This window comes from Trichechus manatus, unplaced genomic scaffold (genome assembly GCF_000243295.1).
Source record: "Trichechus manatus latirostris isolate Lorelei unplaced genomic scaffold, TriManLat1.0 scaffold00017, whole genome shotgun sequence".
Lineage (NCBI taxonomy): Eukaryota > Metazoa > Chordata > Mammalia > Sirenia > Trichechidae > Trichechus > Trichechus manatus.
Genome location: NW_004443953.1, coordinates 630,288 through 645,572, shown reverse-complemented (window position 1 = coordinate 645,572; position 15,285 = coordinate 630,288).

Below are 15,285 nucleotides of genomic sequence, written 5' to 3'. Positions count from 1 at the left end.
CCCTTCTGTTTAGCTGGCAGTTAATCAAATTATTAGAAGCATAAACAGCTACAAATTTAGAGCTAGTATTAAAACATACCTTAGAGATCAACCAGTTCATTTTTATGGATTAAAAAAATGGGAATAGAGAGGGATTTAGTGATTTTTCCGAAAGCCCCCAGCTGCAATTTTAATATCTAACACTTTTGTAGAGTTTTACCACTCATTTTCAACGGCACCCTCTTACAAGATCCAGATCCACCCCTGTGAAATATTACCTGTCCTTTTTGAACAAACACTTTTTGAGATGTCAGTTGATGGGTTTAAGGTCCCAGAGCTGGATTGCAGCAGAACAGGGTCTAGAATAGCCCCAGCTATTTTTACTACATCATGTTTCCTCCCACACTTAAGACTTGAAAAAAAGCAGTGAGAAAATGTTTGAAAGGTCAGACTGCTATTGTTATTAATATAAGATGAAAATAACCAAATACTTTTTTGTCACAGCAGTCACCTAGCATTATTATATTTACTGCTGAATGAAAATATCAAGGATTTAACTAGTTGAACTGAAATATTTCCAGAAAAAATATTAAGAGTAGCATATACCTTAAATGAGAGATGTATTGCTCAAAATGTTACCCAAAACACCTTTTGAGCCCTGTGTATCCCCTTCCCGCAAATGCCAGAAGCTTCGTAGAGAATATAGGATAAAAAAAACATAGGAGTGTTCTCTATTATCCAGAGAAGAACAGACATGTTTAATGATAATTGAAATAAAAGATAGTCCATAGTCCAGAATGAGATTGAGTAGGTGGGAAAGAGTTGGTTGGAAGTTATCTCCTCTGTTTCTAGAACTTTGGTAAGTCTTCAGGAATAATCTAGATTTCGGAGTTGGATCAAGCTTATTTCAAAACTTCCAAAGGATTGGGTAAGGGACTGTAATGACATCACCTTGATTTTTTTCTTTTAAAATAGGCTTAGGAGATTCCAGATTATTAATTTAAAACTAAAGCTATATGCTTTTAGTGCTTTTGAATTTGTAGTCTATAAATTCACTTACAAATTTTCAAATAAATTCTGCGATCAGTTGCCTTGACCTGTTGCCTTGATCATTTGTAATTCTAAGGATTAACTCCAAATGTTAGGGGAAGTTTTATGTGTAAGTAAACTTTATTTTTCTCCTCCTGTCCTTCTAAATAAGTCACTCCCAGTTGAAACTTCATATTTCTATTATTATAGATATGAATCATGACTTAAAAACACTGTTAGGGTTTAAAAACAAAACAAGCAGAAAGAATGACAACATAACTTTCAGTCTACTTAGTTTTGCTCACCAAGCTTTGTTTGAAAACCAGTTTATAAGTCTGGGTGAGCTCATCAGAAACCATTGATGAGAAGACACATTATCTATCCACTTAGAAGAAAAATTGAAAAACGATACAGCATTGTAATGAAACAAGTTGATAGCATGCTGGGACCTGCCTTTAGTATGTGACTTGATCAGTTTCTGGCTCTATGTATGTGCAGTTCTTGAGGGTGGAAGAAGGGATAGAATAAGAGAAAAAGTAAAGAATCAGAGCATTAGGTTGTGGTGAGATTGCAATACTCCTTTTAGTGTGCTGATTAATTATAGACATTATCTGAAGCCATGTACTTGATATTCTAGAAACAAGAGAATGTTGAAGATACTGGCCAGAAGCTAAAGGTCTCTAGTCTATTTGTGTACCTGTCAATGCCTGTTTGTTTTTGAAATATTCTGAGGAAATAAATTATTTATGCTAACTATCAGGCCACTTTTCTTTCCCCCTCCGACTGTTTGACAACTGAGGGATTCAAATGAACGTAACTAGTTGTTCTAAGCACTTTAAAGCAGCTATTTTATGTCTAAAAAACACTCTTTCAATGACTATAAGAAAGCTGAGAGCATTTTCTTTAAAAGGAATAATGATTGAGTATATTTTTCATCAAAGTGAAGCATTAATAGCAGTGAATAAAAGTGTTCTACAAACTTTTATACAATGTTCTATGAAAATTCATATTCTTCTCCTTTTCATTCTCTCAAATGCTTTGGCTCCTGGCACTTTATACAGCTAACACATTTAGTTTTGTCAAATTGTGGGAAGCACAGAAGATCATTTTATATGTGAGCTAATATTTGTGGAAAAGTGTATGTTCTTTCATTATCTCACAATAAGAGTGATCTATGTTTATTATTTTTTGTGTGTAAAAAGATAAATTAGTCATACAAAATTTGCATTTATTATTTACATGGTTGGTAGAATTTCATCAGCTGTAAATCTTCATTATTATTGAAATATTTAAACATTTTCTGAGAAATGTAGGGAAGCTCTGTGGAAAGTTAAAGACTTTTACATAGTCTCTCAGGTTTACTAGCGTCAGATAATTTAAGAGCATATGGAACTTCAACACAATAAACGAGAGAAATTTAGCTAGAAAAACTCCGAAGAAGTTTCTAAGTACACTTAGTTTTACATCTATACATTTAAAAATGTGACTGTTTTATTCAAGTTGTTATACATACATAAAATTCCTTTCTAAGAGAAAATAATAATTCATCTCTGTAGATGTGAAATTAAAAGCTTACTTCTCTTTCTGATTAAAATGTACTAATTTAAAGGAGACAATCTTTTTTTAAGACTACTTTGGTGTTCCAAGGATTCTATTGTTTAATATGGCAAGAAATCCATTCCTACATCAGTAGAAATTCTAAAACTCTAACGGGACCATACTATTTCCTCAATAATGGCAAGTGAATTAACTTTAATGCAGTAAATTCACAAGAAACCCCTATGATGAAAAGATGTGTCTCAGTCCTGTTATTTGATTGATCTTTTTGGAACAGTTCATTTGTACTCCAGAAAAAAAATAATAATGTGGGTTATTAAGTTCTTTCAAATGTATAAAAACAATGGTGACTAATACCCAGATATCTTTTTATGAAAGGCCTTTATGTTTGAGCCTTCCAAATTCTAATCTCTAATAGATGGTTCTAGGCTTACCATTATTATTATTTTAAGCCTAAAACTTCCTTAGTAGAATTGAAATAAATTAGATTTAAATTCCTTATATTCACTTAAGATTGCACTAAATGGATTTCCCTTGCACAATGTGAAATATGTGAAATTTCCAAGCATTATGTTTTACCCTTCATTTCCTGTCTAGTCATTTAGAGAAAGCTACACTGTGTGGCAGAAAAAACAGCAATCAAGAGACATGGGTTCTAGCTATTTGACCTTGAATTAAACTTCAATTAACTTCTTGGTGCCTCAGGTCCATATGTATTACATGAAGGAGTTGTCAGAGGTTGCAAATCAGCAGCCCTAGCCAGATTTTGCCTGCAGATATGTTTTGCTTGACCCAGAGTATTAACAAATAAAATAAAATGGTTGTATCAGTTTACACTCCCATCAGCAGTGTATGAGGGTCACAGTTGCTCTATATCCTTGCCAGTGCGTGATACCATGAGCCTTTTTCATTTTAGAATTTCTGGTATGTTTATAGTCTTCGTTGTAGATTTAATTAACATTTTCCTGTTGACTAAAAAAATTAGACACCTTTTTATATATCTTTTGGCCATTTGAAGAGCCCCTTTTGTGAGGTAGAAACCCTGGTGGTATAGTGGTTAAGTGCTATGGCTACTAACCAAAGGGCTGGCAGTTCAAATCCACCAGGAGCTCCTTGGAAACTCTATGGGGCAATTCTGCTCTGTCCTATAGGGTCGCTATGAATCAGAATCGACTCAACAATGAGTTTGTTTTTTTGGTTTTTTTGTGTGGCACCTGCTTAATTTTTCTTTTTTTTTTTTTTTTGCCTTTTTTTTAAAAGTTGGATTGTCTGGTTTCTTCTTACTGATTTGTTGATGAGTTTGTTTTTTTTTACATATTCTAGATATGTGTCTTTTGTTTGATAAATTCAACATATCTTCTACTTTGTCTTGCTTGTTCACTCTCTTAATGGTGTCTTTTGATAAACTAAAATATTTATTTGTAATGAGCATATATTTTTCAACCTTTTTCCTTTAAGGTTAGTGTTTTTTTCATTCTTGTTTAGAAAATCTTGCCCCACCTCCAAGGTTATAAAGATATGTTCCTTTGTTATCTTCTAGAAGCTATGATCCATCTAGACTGATTTAGTAGGTGATGCCTTGCATTAGCAACTAATATTAAGCATACCCAAATGCTATGATTCAGTAATTCTGTTTCAGGTTACATACCCAGTAGAAATTTGTGTTGTTGAAAAAAGGTGTTTGCAATGAAGAAGTCGTTGGTCTTGCAAAATTCTATCATGTGATCTCCAGCGTTGTTTCTGTCACCAAGGCTATATTTTCCAACTACCAATCCTTGTTTGTTTCCAGCTTTCGCATTCCAATCACCAGTAATTATCAGTGCATCTTTACTACATGTTTGCTCAGTTTCAGACCACAGAAGTTGGTAAAAATCTTCAATTTCTTCATCTTTGGCCTTAGTGGTTGGTGCGTAAATTTGATTAATAGTCGTATTAGCTGGTCTTCCTTGTAGGTGTATGGATATCCTATCACTGACAGCATTGTACTTCAGGATAGATCTTGAAATGTTCCTTTTGATGATGAATACAGCACCATCCTCTTCAGTTTGTCATTCCTGGCATGGTAGACTGTATGATTGTCTAATTGAAGTTGTAAAGGTTTTCATTTTACTTGGATCCACAGTCAATGCCCATGGAAGCAGCAGTCAAGAAATCAAACAACACATTGCATCGGGCAAATCTGCTGCAAAAGATCTCTTTAAAGTGTTAAAAAACAAAGATGTCACTTTAAGGACTAAGGTGCTTCTGATCTAAGCCATGGTGTTTTCAATCACCTCATATGCTTGTGAAAGCTGGACAATGAATAAGGAAGACTGAAGAAGAATTGATGCCTTTGAATGATGGTATTGGCGAAGAATATTGAATATACCACAGACTGCCAGAGGAACGAACAAATCTGTTTTGGAAGAAGTACAGCCAGAATGCTCCTTAGAAGCAAAGATGTCAAGACTTTGTCTCACATAATTTGGACATGTTATCAGGAGGGGCCAGTCCCTGGAGAAAGACATCATCCTTGGTAGAGGGTCAGCAAAAAAGAGGAAGACCCTAAAGGAGATGGACTGGCACAGTGGTTGCAACAGTGGACTCAAGCACAAGAACGATTGTGAAGATGGCACAGGATTGGGCAGTGTATCATACTGTTGTACATAGGGTCGCTATGAGTCAGAACCCACTCGACGGCACCTAAAAACAACAACATCACCGGGTAGAAATGCATACATTTGTGCACCAAATGATATATGGAAGAATGTTTACAGTAACATTATTCATAACAACCCAAAATTTACCTGCTGCTGCTACATGCAAGAACATGGGTGAATCTTGCCGGTATACTATACAGGCATTCCCCAGATAATGAATGAGTTCTGTTCCTAAATCTGTCTTTAAGTCGAATTTGAATGTAAGTCAGAACAGTTAGGTGTTGTAACTACAAACTGTATCTAATGTCAGTCAAATGTTTGCTTTAGTATATAGTATATAGTGTACCTTTCTATGTATTAAAAAACATTGAAGAAACGCTTCCAGGTACTCTAAAACATCTTTAACACAATAATACAGTAATAATAATAATGTTTTGATGCACGTTGCAAAGTAGCACCCATTTGTTATTACAAACCATTGTACGCACCTTGAATTTTTAATATAATAGGCTTTACAGGGGTTGCTTCGTAACTGTGGGTTATACGTAAGTCGGACACTCCGTATCTGAGGTTGCCTGTATAGAAACAAAAGCCAAGAACAAAAGAGTAAATGCTGTGGATTCTATTTCTATAAAACTCAAAACTAGGTGATGAAACAATTTTGATGATTGACACTATCTGAAGAATGATTGCCTTTTGGAGACAGGAAGGTTAATGCTTGGGATGAGGAACCGGGAAGCTATCTAGGAGGCAGATAAAGTTCTATATCTGCATCTGGGTAGTAAGTGCACAGGTTTGTACACTTGGTAAACATTCACCAACCTGTACATTTAAGATTTGCTCTGCTCTCTCAGTCATTATTAAGTATTAAGGCAGGGGAATACTTGCTGGAGATAATATTTTATATTTATATTATATATTTTATAATATTTTAGATATTATCTCTAGCAAGTATAAAATATTTTAGATTTTAGATCATAATAATGATCTAATATGTGAATAATAGATTATCATTGATGTATGCAATAGAACTAAAATACTAGCTCAGAGTAATCTTTATTAACCCATGTCTACCTTTCTATAAGGTTCCTACCCAGTCTCACCTCTAATTTTACTACACACTAAAAAGCAGATTAATCTTAATAAAATGCCCCACTTTTGATCGTGTTGTCTGCCTATTTAGAAACGTTTAATAATCCCCTCACTCCTAGATAATAAATTGCAAACGTTAAACATTTCAAGTATCTACAGTGTTGTGGGAATTAGTCAGTGTGTTGTGGGAAGTAATCAATATGTATTGTAGACCAACTATATGTCAATTTAATCTTTACATCAAGCCCATAAATTAAATAGTATTATGCACTGGAATATGTTGAAGATACTGACCTTCTGTGTGGTCTGAAGATACTCAGTTATTAGGGAGCTGCAACAAGATGAAAAAATATGTCTCTCTGACTCCAAAACTCAAACTGTTTTTACTACATCATGTTGCTCCTACAGCCATATACAAGTTTCTAATCTACTTTATCTACAATTTCTCATCTTCCTAAATTCTCCATTCCAAACTTACTTAGTTAAAATTTCGTCCCCATCAATCAGTCTTACGTTTTGCTATTTCCTTATTTTTCCTTATCCTGATTTCCTCAAAGCTGTGAAATTTTTTCATTTTTACTATCTATATGGTGTTATTCATTTTTACAGATCACTTGGAAAGTCTACATTTGTTCTAAAGCTTTGCCTACCCACCACAGTCTGAATAATCTTTTTCTTCCCTGAAATCTTACTGCAATTATTGCTGGTTATAAATCATTCATTATGTATAACATTATGATATTTCTTCTATTGTTACATTGACATATTTAAATCCAGTTATTTTTTTAACTTCATGTATTTGTCTTATTTTCATAATTATGTTGAAAGCTCCTAAGTATAGATAAAATGGTTATACTTCATCTCTTCCTCAGAAGTGTTAAAAAAAAATAATAAAGTAATGGAGAATAAAGTACAGTCTAGAAGAAAAGAAGTACTGCCTCAATTGGAGTTTTAAAGGCCTAGGCGGGGAAAAAGCACATTATGGGGTCAGTTTTACATGTATACAATTATACCCTATGTACCAACAGATAGATGGACGTGTAGATGATAATTAGATCAATAGAGATTTTTCTAATTTATTAAAAAAATTCTTTACTATAACCAGCAGTTATTGTTGAGTTGATTCCAACTTACGAGGTTTTCAATGGCTGATTTTTCAGAAGTAGACGGCCAGACCTTTCTTTTGAGGTGCTTCTGCGTGAACTTGAACCTGCAATCTTCCAGTTAATAGCCAAAAGCATTAACTATTTGCACCACCCAGGGACTCCTTATCTCCTATTTTGTCTTCCATCACTCTGTGTGGCTCTGATCTTCATCACTGCACTAATGTAGACTGCTCTTCTCAAAATCAACAGCAAACACATGTTGGCCTCATCTTTGTTGGCCTTCTCTCAGTTCTGTTATTTTTATGCAAATAGTGCGCATCTTCTACGTTTATTTGCCAACTGCTCTCCCCCCCCCCGTAAGGTATTTTCATTAGCGTACTATGCTAATTTTTTTTTTTTTTAAACAGAAACGTAAAAAAAATTGGCATAGTGGTGCTTATGACAGTACCTCGTGGGGAGAGGGCACATTTGGCAAACAAACATAGAAGGTGCCCATTGTTTGTATAAAACACAGTAGTTTTCACCGTGTTTTACTACTTTTCTTCTCAAACCCTGTTCTCTATATATTTCCATAGTAAAAACTCTTGATTTTTCTTTCACTTCACTGACTAATCCATCACAGTTTCCTTTGCTTGCTCTTTTCTCTCTATCTTAACTCCTAATGTGGAAGTTAATCAATAGTTCATTCTTTCTTTTATTGTAAAATAGTTATTGAGCACCTACAGTGTGCCAGTCATACCTGGAGATACAACAATGAACATTTTCAAAATATTTACCCTCATGGAAGTTTGGTAGAGAGCAACAATGACCAAATAATAAAAACGAATACTACAGTGAGTTAAAAATGTGGCGTAATGGTTAAGCACTCAGCTGTTACCCAAAAGGTTGGCGATTTGAACCCACCAGCAGCTCTGCGGGAGACAAGACTTGGCAATCTGCTCCCATAAAGATTACAGCCTAGGAAACCTTATGGGGCAACTCTACCCTGTCATATAGGGTCTCCATGAGTCAGAATCACCACAACAGCACACAACAAAAACAACCTGGAGAAAATTAAATCAGACTAAGGAGAATGACGAAGAATATGACTGTGGTTACAGAACTGGCTACGTAATTTGCAGGGCTCAATGCAAAATGAAAATGCAAGGCCCGTTTTTAAAAAATTGCTAAGAATTTCAAGACAGCAATAGTAGAGCATCAAATCAACTGCAGGGCCCTTGTAAGCATGAGGCCCTGTGTGGCTGCACAGATCACATGCCCATGAAGGTAGCTCTGGCTGGTTGTCAATGCAAGAATCTCTGAGGTGGTATTTGAGCAAAGGCTTGTAGGAGGCAAGGAAATAAGCTTTTCATAGGATCACTCTTGCTCCTATTTTAGAGAATAGATTGTAGAAGGTAAGGGTGAAAACAGATGGGAGATGATGGTGGCTTTTAATAATCCAGGTGAAAGATAACGGTGGTTACAAAGATGAGATGCAGAGAAATGGATGAATTTGTGAAATATGTTGAAGAACCTTAGCATTTGGTTTTAGGCCCTCTTCTCTTCTCTATCTCTAGATGATAATACCCTAGTCCCCTGGTCTTATATAATATTTATTAACATATGACTCCTGAAATGTATCTCCAGTACAGATCGGACATATCACATCCTACCTGTCATCTTCGTTTGGATTTCCCATAGACATTTCAAATGTAACAATGTAACACGTCCAAAAATAATTCTTCATTTTCTGTCTCAAATTTGTTTCTCCTCTTATCTTCTCTCATAAGAAAATGTCATCAGCCTTCACTTAGTTATTCAAGCCATACATTTTGATTCTTGTCCTTTCCTAATCCTTCACATCCAATTAATCAGAGGTTCTATCACAATACCCAGAAAAGAGATCTTAAACCCATCCACTCTAGTCCATTGTCACTACCATTTCACTCAATGAAACCATGGTCATTTCTCTCCTGTGCTGCAATAGCTTCTAAACTGTTTCCTCCACTTCTGCTCATGCTCTGTGTAGCAGCTCAAGTATTCTTTTTAATGTGCAAATAAAATTATGTGCGTTCTCTACTTAGAACCCTTCAGTAATTTCCCACTGTATTTTGAATAAAATTAAAACAGCTTGCCCTGTTGTACAGGATCCTAGATGATCTGGTCTCTCCAAGCTCTCCTGTTTTATCTCATGGCCCCCTCCATTAGCTTACAATACCAGAGTGCTCTTCCAACAATTTCTACACAAATAGTAACTCTGTGGCTTTGCAGTAATTTATAGTATGTAAAAACTAACAGGAAAGGTTTTTCTCAAATATTGGGTCACATATTTAATAATTTAGTATTCCTAATGGTGCAAATGGATAAGTGGTCAACTACTAGCCAAAAAGTTGGTGGTTCAAACTCACCCAGAGGTGCCTTGGAAGACAGGCCTGGCAATATGCTTCTGAAAGGTCATAACCTTGAAAACCCTATGGAGCGGTTTGTGGTGACTCATGGGGTCAGCATGAGTAGGAAATGACTTGATAGCAGCTAGCAACAACAAGGGCAAGAAGAGGGCCTCCTTTGTCCGCCATTAGATTAAAGTGAGTCCCACATTGTAGGTACACTACAAATATGCATGAACAAATACATGAATAGCTAGTACTAGTTAATTCAAACTCTAGTTCTAGTTCTTAGCAGCAGTAAGTATTCTATTAAGTGGAAATAATAAACTTATTTTAATCTAAGCATTTACTTCATGCTATATTTTCAGATGCATAGTACTACAGAAAGAGGCAATATTCTTTTTTTTTTAACTTCATGGAAGTCTGATAATCTCCTTAAACTATATAAAACATTTGCAATAGCTATAGTTTTTATTTCAGTAACACTGAACGTGAGAGTAGTTCAAGTGGCAGTAGATTGATTTATAAATAAAATATTACATTTTATCATAACTATTTTTCAGTTCAGTGATTTGGGAACACCAATAATCAGCACCTCTGAGATGAAATATAATCTTATGACAGTAGCAGTAAACTTTTGTAATGAAGAACTAGGGAGAAGATTGTCACAAACATTTGTAGAATGGCTATTTAATAATACAGTGTTATATTTAGGGAAATAGTTTTTAATTTGTTATGCAGAATTTTCTTCATTTTCATTTGGTTTCTTAGGCACAATAGAGTACTAAAGGATGAATATTAGAAGTAAAAGAGAGATCATTTTTAACATCACCTTTTCTCATGCAGGGGTCTAGCTTCTGACATTTCCTTTGCCTCCATCTCTATTAACATATACATTAAAACATTGGGAAGAATCATGGGCAACAATGTGATGTAAATTCAAAGCCACACATTTGAATGTTTGTTTCTCATGATATCCATTATCACCTTGTTAGATAGTGACTGTAGTTTTTGGAACTATATATCACCAGGGGTCTTGGAAGGAACCCATACTGACAGGTGGATATGACCAGTATCCCAAAACCAAACCAAACACAATGCCATTGAGTTGATGCCGACTCATAGTGACCTTGTAGGTCAGAGCAGAACGACCCCTTAGAGTTTCCAAGGCTACAGACCTTTACAGTAGCAGGCTGTCACATCTTTCTCCCACAGAGCGGCTAGTGCATTCGAACTGCTAACCTCTTGACCACGATGCCACCCAGGGCTCCCTATACCCATTATACATCCCAGAAACTGTAAAAGATTCATGGTCGAACTGTGATAATCAGACTGAAATGAATCCACTTTGGGCCAGAATTAAAAATTTCCAGGAAAGTTTTACCTTGTGACATTTAGCAAACATTTATCACACATATAATAACAAAAGAATTTGAGAATTACAGGGATCACAGACATAGACCTTGAAGAATTCACAATCTTAACTGAGAATGTGGTAAGTGAACATACAATGGTATTGCTGTTTGGTAAGTAGGATATAAGATGGAGGAACATCTAACCCTGTCTAGGGGAGGTATCTTTTTTATTGTTGTTTATTGTTGTAGTTTAAATGAAGTTTGCATTTCAAGTTAGTCTCCCATACAAAAATTTATACATATATTGTTATGTGACCCTAATTGCTCTCCCCATACTGTGACAGCACACTCCTCCTTTCCACTTGTGATTCCCCATGTCCATTCAGACAGCTCCTAACCCTCTCTGCCTTCCCATCTCCCTCCGGACAGAAGCTGCCCGTTTAGTCTCTTGTATCTACTTGAGCTAAGAACCACACTCCTCGCAAGTATCACTTTATGTCCCACAGTCCAATCCAATCCCTGTCTGAAGAGTTGGCCTCGGAAATTGTTTTAGTTCCAGTATGATAGAGAGTCCGGGGGCCGTGCTTTCCGGGGTTCCCCCAGTCTCATTCAGACTATTACTAGAATTTGAGTTCTGCACCCTGCCTTTCTCCTCCTCCATCAGGGACTCTCTGTTGTGTTCAAGGAGAGGTATCTTGAAGTCAAGAAAGTCTTTCTTAATGGGATAATAATAAATGACAGTGTGAAGAAAAAGAAAAAGAGAAGTAGAGAAGGAAGAGCAGTGCATTCCAGATAGAGAAAACTAACTTGAGGAATGGTCCCAGAGGTAGAGAACATGACACATTTGAGAAACAGCATTTTCACCAATAGGCAAAAGGGTGGTGAGATTATGGGTGGAAACGAGGTTCTAAAAGACCAGATCTCAAAAACAAGTAAATATTCCTTATCTGAACCCTCTCCTTATGGTTCAGATCAGAGTTGCCTTCTTAAGGATGTTTGTGTCTCATTTTCTTAGAATGAGAGCGCTCCGAGAAATACCCTTGCCTCCAGCTACCTAGTTTGGAGAGTGGGTAAAATTCAAGCTACAACAGTGTAAGCAGGTCTTTGTTTCCCTATAATGCCAGTCTGATAATTTAAATATTTCTTTCTACAATGTCTCTATTCAAATACTAACAAGTCAGAGCATACACTAAAATGGATACTTTGGTGTTGCAGAGTCTGTAATAATAAGATTACACATTTCAACACCTAAATATGACACCTTCAGGAAGATTTCAATCAGTCTTTGTTAAAGAATCACATTAGGAAAAAAATGAAATTTGAACTCCTTCTCCTTTCAGGTTTCAAATGCTTTTTTGGAAAGGCATGCTGCACTTTTATTGAAAATTATCCTTTGATCTTCAGTGAGTACAGATATTCTGTACCTCATTTATGGTTAAGACAATGCAACATGTTTGTTTTGTCATTACTACTAATCCTGCCTTGATTTCTTTGAACTGTTGGCAATAGGTAGTTCAACTTAAGTCTTTTCTAGACAGGTTTTGTTCTTTGTTGGATGATGAAATTTCTCTGGTGTTAACACCTAATAAGACTGTCTACTTTCCCTTTCCTCTTCTAATTATTGGATATATTGTTAGTCTGCATCCAAGGAAACAGTTTAGCATCTGAATTGTGAAAGAAAACATTCACTTAAGTAACATCTGATGTTTCTTAAAAACAGAAGTTCAAAAAGGCAATCAAAAAGGAAACTAAAAACTTGTATGATTAAAAAAATAATAAAATTTGTTAGGAAATAGCTTTTGGGTGTGATCATTCATGTGATTTTTTTTTTTTTTTTTTAATTTAACACTACTGTGATGTTGACTTCCTGGGTACTTCCAATATAAAATATCTGACAAATGAATTGTGTTCTGCGTTAAAATATCAGTGAAGACTTGGCAAAAATGTACAATGTTATCAAGGATAAATATGTTTTTAGGTTTTTCTAAATTAGTAATGATTCACAAAATAAAATTTCAATCAATTTCAAAATTAAATGTCATTTATTCATAAGTTTTTCCAGGCAATATGTATTTGGGCAAACACCTGGCATATTTCTAGATATCACATCTGGTAGGTGTGGATAAAATTTATTAAACTGAGCCTTCTAAGCATATGTGTTTGCCAAAGCTTTGATATGACAACTACGTATTCCCAATGGTAGCCATTTATTCTTTGCCAGTTCATATGCACTTCTTTCCAGCAATGGATTGCATTTCCACTGGCATTTGAAACATTGGCGACTGTGTCACTGTATATTAAAATACTTGTGCAGAGAGATTACTATCAATCCAAAACAGCAGAATCAGAGTTGCAGTTGACAGAAGGATGTTAAGATAAAAGTCAACAGAGGATTCTCGCCTTTAGGGAGCAAATTCTAACAAGGGAAGGAAGTACGTGCATATTACTGAAGGGCCACTTCCTGAGTATTTGATTATGGACAAAAATAGGCTTACTTGAAAGGTCCTTTATAAGGGGGAAGATAGGAGTCAGGCTAGTCTGATAACAGAAAAACTTCTGTACTTTGGGGTCTCCCTTTAAACAACTGGCAAATGTTCTGCATTTTTCTTCAAGTGGACATGTAAGCAAATAGTTATCATGGAAACTATTTGCAGATATGACTTAGGTGCTGGGAAGAAGGGTTGACAAGGAAATGATTTGCTTTAAAGTGATACTAAACAAAATACAAGATGTCCATTGTTAAGTTGTCTTTCCTTCTCAGTATATCTCTTGAGGATATTGAACCTCCATTGCTAAAAATGAATGCTTATAGAATTCTGTATTTATAAGAAGTGCGTAATGAAGTCTGTAACAAATAAGAACAAAGAATATATATATATATGTATACACATCCATATATATATATATCCTCCAGTGCTAAACTGTAAAAATCATTTCCATTACTAACCACATGATAAAAATAGATTTTAGAATATATACCATCAGTGACCAAGAACCAATCATTTATTATTCCTAAATATACCTTGAAGGGACATAAAACCAATTTATCTCCATCCTTGTAAAGAATGTCATCTTTTTTGTACTCTCTCCAAATCAGCCCCAGAAAAAAAACTTTTTTTTAAACCTCTTTTGGTTTATTTATTACTTAGAAAAGTTATACAAGACCATTTGTAATACCAGCATATGTGTATGTGTGCTTGTTTGGATACAATGCCTATGATTATTTTAAAGTTAAGGGATAAGGAGAATTTCATATATGGCACAATGTTGAATTTTAGTGATTTTAAGTAATGCCTGCTGTTGTCACTAGGTGTGAAATAGTTAAATAAGACTTGGCTTGACACATGAAGTACAATGGTATAATAAATTATCTTAGATTCACTAGGGAGATTTTGCTTATATCCAATGCCAAAATAACCAGTCATGTAAGTAAAACATCTGTCAATTTATTGAAAATGCCAGTCAAATTTGATGTTTGACTCAGATTATTAGCAAATTATACAAAAAAAAAAAAAACACAACCAAATAGAATTCAGTTACATATTGAGGATACACAGATCACAGATCTCACAAATTAATACAAGCGTATACATTTGCTGCTATGGTAAAAATCAGAAAGGTCCTAGAGATTTCTATTTAACATCCAGTTCCTGAAGAAGTAATTTATCAAACCTGCTCCCACACTGACCTGGGTCAACTCTGCGTGGGAATAGCTGCAGCATGTACCTGTCTCATGGATCCAAGGATTGTAGAAAGCCCCTCAGGGGTTTTTAAGCACCAAACCTGATGAAGTTACTGCACTGGTTACAAAGTCTAAGAAAAACTTACATCGAAGTCAGGATTGACTTGGAGGAAAATTAAATTTTGTGAATCATAGATGCTGGTCATTATATGTTAGTAACTCAGTGCCATTTCTAATTTCTATCACAATTTTGAAGTAAATTTCATAGTCTGGCATACATTTTACAAAAAAAGAATAAATTGGATTAGATCTAGGGTTCCTAGAATATCTCAAAAATAGTAGTAATTTACAGAGAAATGTGAGTTAGGTATGGGCAGATTGAGAAATCTATCAATATTTGATGTTCTACGTTTTGTTAAAATTAGCTAGAATTCAAATGAAAGTACCCAAAAATAAGAGAAGGTAGCCCATGTCATCTAT